Genomic DNA, 6,000 nt, shown 5'->3' with positions numbered 1-6,000 from the left:
ACTTAAACTTTATATCAGGTTGCCAAGGCAATATATAACATTTTTGCTTAAGTTTTTTAATCTTCTATTTATATTTTAATATATTTCAGCTTCATTTAAATGACTGGAAACAATTTTTAACAGCTTTGGTTTTAATTAACATTACCAATACTGCTTGACATAAGGAATAAGAGAAATGTTTGCCTATAGTAAACGCCCTAATTAATGGATGGAAATCAATTGCAATGTTTGTGAAGTGCAAAAGCTCCACAGCTGTGTTTGGGTCTGAACATCGCAGGTGAAGCTTTGTGTAGGAAGACAGTCATAAACTGCATGAGAGACACTGATTCATTCATTCAATAAATACCCAAGAGACTGATTCACACTCCCTCTATCTCTCGTGCATTAATAATAATGTGTTGGAGGAGCTGCATAACTGCTTGCTTACAGCAGAGATTACAGTCACACCCTGAAACAGAGGCTCATTTAAACTCAGAAGAGAGAGTTCACACATTCAATGTCAAATAATATACACAAATATAGTCTTAAATTCAGATTTAGGGAACTAAATTCACTTCTGACGATTTAAAGGGATAGTTCCCCCCGAAAAATGAAAAGTCTGTCATCATTTACTCACCCCAATGTTGTGTCAAACCTGTACGAGTTTCTTTCTTCTGTTGAACACAAAAGAAGATATTTTGAACAGTCGCTGGTCCCCACTGACTTCCATGAACAAAATACAAAATACAATGGAAGTCAACGGGGACCAGAAACATTTTGGTTACCGACATTCTTCAAAATATATTCTTTTGTGTTCAGCAGAAGAAAGAAACTCGTACAGGTTTGACACAACATGGGGGTGAGTAAATGACAGATTCAAGCATGCAAGATTTAGTCTCGATCTCAGCTCAATATACTGATGAGAAATGTTCATAACTCATATTTCTTGCTTATGGGTGGGGTTGTAGAAGCTGCATTAAACTTCAAATAAGTTCTCACTCGCACATCTATTCAGCATTCGTGAAGCACAAGTAATCATTTTCAGAGACGTTTAGAAACTGAGCAACGGATTATTGATGTCGGATCGTTGCGGACTTGGCAATGTTCAAAGCATAAATCTCACATCTCTCGCCTCAGCATCTCTTTCTCTCAAGCGTTTAGGCTCAGTCGATAGATACGTGATGTCCTTCCGTCCGCCTCTTCAATTTGTTTCTCTCTATCTTTGTCCATCTCACAGACAGACAGAAACTTGGGAAAGGCAGCAGAGAAGGATCAATGCAGGACCTCACGGCAGCCAAAAGTGTGTTTGTGAGGATTTTGCACGTGTTTGCGTGTGTTAAGGCAAGGTCACGGCGCAGCTGATATCCACACCGCCTCACACACACATGAGAACCTGTCAAAAAGCAAGCCATCCTCCTGGAAATACGACGCTGGAGAGATGCAGCAGCTGAGATCTTGTTGCATGGATTCCCTGAGGCTTCAAAGAACAGCGTAACCTATCCTATAAAAGACATCATATATAGACAAACACTTTTAAAACCCTCTCTACTGCTTCCTTTCCGCAGCAACAATGTTCTGATCATAACTTCCTCTCTTTTCCAAAGATATCGTCACATGATTCTGTTCTTCCTAAATCCACCTTATTTTTTTCCCATAAGAGCAGCGCGGCCATTGTGAGAGGCTTCCGGTTTCATCCGCTTCCAGTTGTTTTTAGCACTACAAAACAGCTCGTTATGTTGCTTGATATTGCAAGCTACTATTTCTTACCATACTATTTTAAAGTATTGACGTAAATATAAACACACTGGTTCAAAGCACAAACAGTTTGACCATTTACTGCACTTTGTTGCTCTAATGAATCAGAAGTCTCGCACATACAAAATAGCTTGGATACGATCTAAATAAAAAGTACAAAAAGATGTCCTACTAAAAGCAAATATTGACAAAAGATGACTGACAATTAGCATAGAGTTTGGATTGGCGGTGTGTTTCTGTCCTGGTCCATGCAGTCTAACATGGATAAGAGTAGTGATAACCCTCCACTGGGTAAACAGAACCAACATAAATGTATTGCAGATATCATTAATGTTCAATAATTTAATGTACCAACATAATTCAAGAAATATGAGTCTGATTCGAAGAGGAATATCAGAAGGCCAAGTCCTGACTGGACGAGAGGAGGAGCTGGGGATGGAGGAGGGTCATTCGCTCCTGAGCAACGCATTGATTAAGGTCTGAATGGACCTTATAATTCCTTGTAATTGACGGGATAATGTATGTGTTGTTTTGTCTCAGTGTATGTAATTATTTTTGATGGAAAGATTTCAGGAGAAAAAAAAAATCACAGGAAAAATGTCTCAATGCATTTCTATAGGTAGATGTGGATCAAGCTTGCTTTAGCTTTAGCTTACTAATTAAAATAAATAAATTACAAAATTACATTAAATTAAAATTAAACAATAAATTAAATTACATTTTTACTAAACTACTGAATATATTTATAAATAAAATGATTAAGTATTTTTTTACCAAATTACATTTTTACATAATTTTATAAAAAGAATGCTAAATTAACTTTTTATTTTATAAATAAAATTCCATCTAAATAAAGTTAGCTAAAAATTACAACTAAAACTCGATCAGACATGTTGCCAAACCTACCAACAATAGCTGATTAATCAACAGAACAGAAATTAGCGCTGCAACCAGCTTCGAATCCCATGTGGGCCGTAACACGGGTGATATGATTTGTGCCCTTGAGCTTGACACTTGACCCCAATCATCCTGAAGTGAGCAATGACACGGCCCTGCTGATCCCTGAGTCATCCTTCAAAGTACAAATCATCTGGGTTATGCAACCAAACCACATCATTCAGAATTGAATACTATGCTACTAACTAAAAAGTGTTCAATAATCTCTTTTCTAAAGGTGATGTCTTGGCTGGAATGGAGTTTCAGCAGAGTTTGGAACTGTTGCATTGAGATGTTTATCCCACTGTTAAGTGCCAAGACCTTGTATTGCACCTTGAGTTCAGACTAAAGACACACTATCCCCGGTTTTATTCTCCATCTGAAGCTACCGAAGGACAGATTCAGAGTGAAGGTGAACGAGTCCTCCAACACAATCCAGTTACAGAGCGGCAGTATATACTTTATGACTTCATAAGGTGAATGGATTGCTATACAGCTGAGATTAAATACTAAATTTAAGATTAAAAAAGGTACAAAAAGCTGCCTTAAGGGTGCACTGTTTTTGTACCTTTTTTCTCAGAAGTTATAGCGCTGAATCAATGCAGGATAACAAACGCCAAACTCCCACAGAACTGTGCACAAAAATCGAAACTTTTTCCCGGCAGAGCAAATAATAATTGACCCAGAGCTAAAGAGTTCAGGACAGGTGCCAAGAGACGATTCAGGACCCTGGACAGTTCAAGACCCTCCGAGACGAGCAGAAGTCAAACGGACATCTGGTGTCTGTGAACCAGCGGTTAAGCTTGCACAGATGTAAGATCAAACTAAATGGCAACAGAGACAACCATTAGACATCTCCTAATCAAACAGCACACTGGTGTAATGATTCATGGCCTTCGCTGCTGCCAGACCTGCTGCTATTGATTTATTAAAAGCAGACCTTTAAGGTTTAGCATGCAAAAAAGACACTAAAGTCTCCTTTGGGAGCCACTGAGATTGCATTTACTAAAATGGTCTATTGTGAATCTCAGAATAGAGGTCTGGGTTAACAAGTGCCCTAAATTGGCATCTTTATTCATGCTACTACAAGGTACTTCAATGGTGCATGACCAAAATTGGGTATTTTCTTGTTTGGCTAATACAAAACTTTTTTTTAAAGAAACAAATCAGTCTATTTTAAACTAAAATTTGACTACTAATTTTAGCAATTTAGACTACTATTTAGACAGTATGTGTATTCTATAAACAATAATATTGTACAAAAACACAAGGAACACTTACAATGTAAATATTTCATTATCAAAGTACCATTGCATTACCATATTGTGGCACTTTTTTTGCAAGGATTTCATGGTATACCATGAAATGCAAGAAATGCATAACTTTAGAATAGCATACTATTAGTAAGTACATTCTACAAATATTAAAAGTCTTAAGTCTCGGAAAAATGACTGTAATGTCTTGTAGGCTAATATTATTAGTTAGCTTTTAAGTAGTTTATTTTTTCCAGTACATAATATTTTGCCAAATGCAATACATGTGAATAATGAAGAATGCATAAAAGTCTAATTCATTCATGTAATTCAATTTGATTCGACACATGCATATTAATTCCAGGTGCACAGAGCGTTCAGTGTTCAGCATTTCATGCGAAGAACCGCAGCGTTCTTAAAAGACTGCGCAAGCGTTCAGAAATAAATGACAAAACACAAGACCACACGTCTATCCGCTTATATCGATACAGGTCTCATTTCTACAGCTAAAGAAGAAACAAAACCATGCGTTAAGACATACCAAACACAGATGAACGAGAATCCAGCCTCTCTGTGAGCCTCCACTCTAGTAAAACACAATAACGGTGAGCCGTCGGATTCAGTTTAGGGAATCGGTTCGCTAGGCGAATTCGTTTCAGCGAGTTCACAGCGACTCTCCTTTTACGTGGTGTCCTTTTACGTGGTGTTTTCGTGTAATTAAATTCATGTTTCGATGCATCTTCTGAATACGTAATTTATATGGTGTGCATCAGTCTACTATATACGTGATTTACAAACGCATTGCGAAACATTTAAACTGAATAAAAATGAATCGGTTCAACAGAACGATTCATTCGCGAATCGAACATCGCTAAAACACAAAGGTATCGGATGAACACAGCCAGTGTTGTGCTGCGGGTGTATCAGATGGGGGGATGGTCAGTCAATAGACCCACGTTACATATTAATGAGCACCATACTAAGATCAACGAATAGGTGACCAATGCAATAATACATATTTTTAATATATTATATTGATTATTCCACATTCTTGTGAAATACATAACAGACTATGGTTCAATTAAACTCTATAGCTATTAACTAAAAATTACCAAAACAACTGGTATTATGGTATTTGGGATGTTTTAACCACAACAAAAAAGTTGTGTTAATACCACCGATAGCCTATATGTAGTGGTATTCATTTATATGAATTGAGTTTATTTTTGCCACCTATTGGTGACACATTGCTAATGCATTTACTCTGGCTTCAATGTGTTGTTGGGGGCAGCGGTGTCATACTGCAGTAAAACTAAATATTTGGTGACGTCACAATATTTAACACAATATTCATGAGCTGCTTTGCATTTTTGACATGCACTCTTTAAAAAAGTTGAATTCAAACCTGTACGAGCGCCTCTTGTACAGTAAATGTGCACTTCTGGCAAATCTGCTCCTGAATGTAATATTACATGAAAGGAATTTGCCTGCAAACACAGATGGTCCGTGTATGAAAGCAGATGGAGGTGTTGCAATGTTAACTTCTCTATTTGTTGGCACAGGTTGAACAACAATCAAAAGCTCCTGTAAGGTTCATTCCCCAAAGTCCACAAACCTCGGGCACTAAACACATCACCGCCTCGCAACACAGATGGGAAAACAGGAATACGCTGTTCGCTGCCAGAGAAATGTGCTGAGCGCTGAAATATTAACCAATACATTTATTGTTAATGCATCCAGTGAGGTTGAGTTTTGTTTTAGCAATTGGATGGAGCCATTGCTATTGAAATGTTCCCAAATAAATCCAATGCCAAATCCGAAGCTGAAACTTCAAGAAACTTTTCTAAAGAGTTTAAATTGAACTCAAAACCAGTATCTGATCTCTCTCACAGACCTACTTTCAAAGGTCAGCCTAGAAACGTCTTGTACCAGAGCAAGTAGAATCAGGGTGAGAAAACTTTTAGAAATAGCACCATAATAACACACCAAATGAATCCATTAAATGCCATTATTGAGAACGAGGTCAAAGGCCATGTGCCATACACATAACTTAAAACTACCAGACTCTATACCTTCA

The 6,000-nt window shown here is 37.4% G+C and overlaps 1 protein-coding gene across 5 annotated transcripts in view; it reads right to left on the bottom strand.

Moving 5' to 3' along the window:
- Positions 1-4,704, bottom strand: part of pacsin1b (protein kinase C and casein kinase substrate in neurons 1b) — a 29,370-nt gene extending 24,666 nt beyond the window's left edge. For 2 of the 5 annotated variants that reach the window (XM_084426529.1, XM_084426527.1), the window contains exon 1: positions 4,465-4,563. The gene's annotated coding sequence lies outside the window, so the exon portion shown is untranslated. Of the gene's footprint in view, positions 1-4,464 lie in introns of all 5 variants that reach the window. The other 3 variants (XM_084426523.1, XM_084426522.1, XM_084426521.1) reach the window with 2 other exon arrangements.
- Between the last annotated feature and the right edge of the window lie 1,296 nt (positions 4,705-6,000).

This window comes from Rutilus rutilus (genome assembly GCF_951802725.1).
Source record: "Rutilus rutilus genome assembly, chromosome: 12".
Classification (NCBI taxonomy): Eukaryota; Metazoa; Chordata; class Actinopteri; order Cypriniformes; family Leuciscidae; genus Rutilus; species Rutilus rutilus.
The sequence above is the reverse complement of the archived record's forward strand: the minus strand, read 5'-3'. Positions and strand labels throughout refer to the sequence as shown.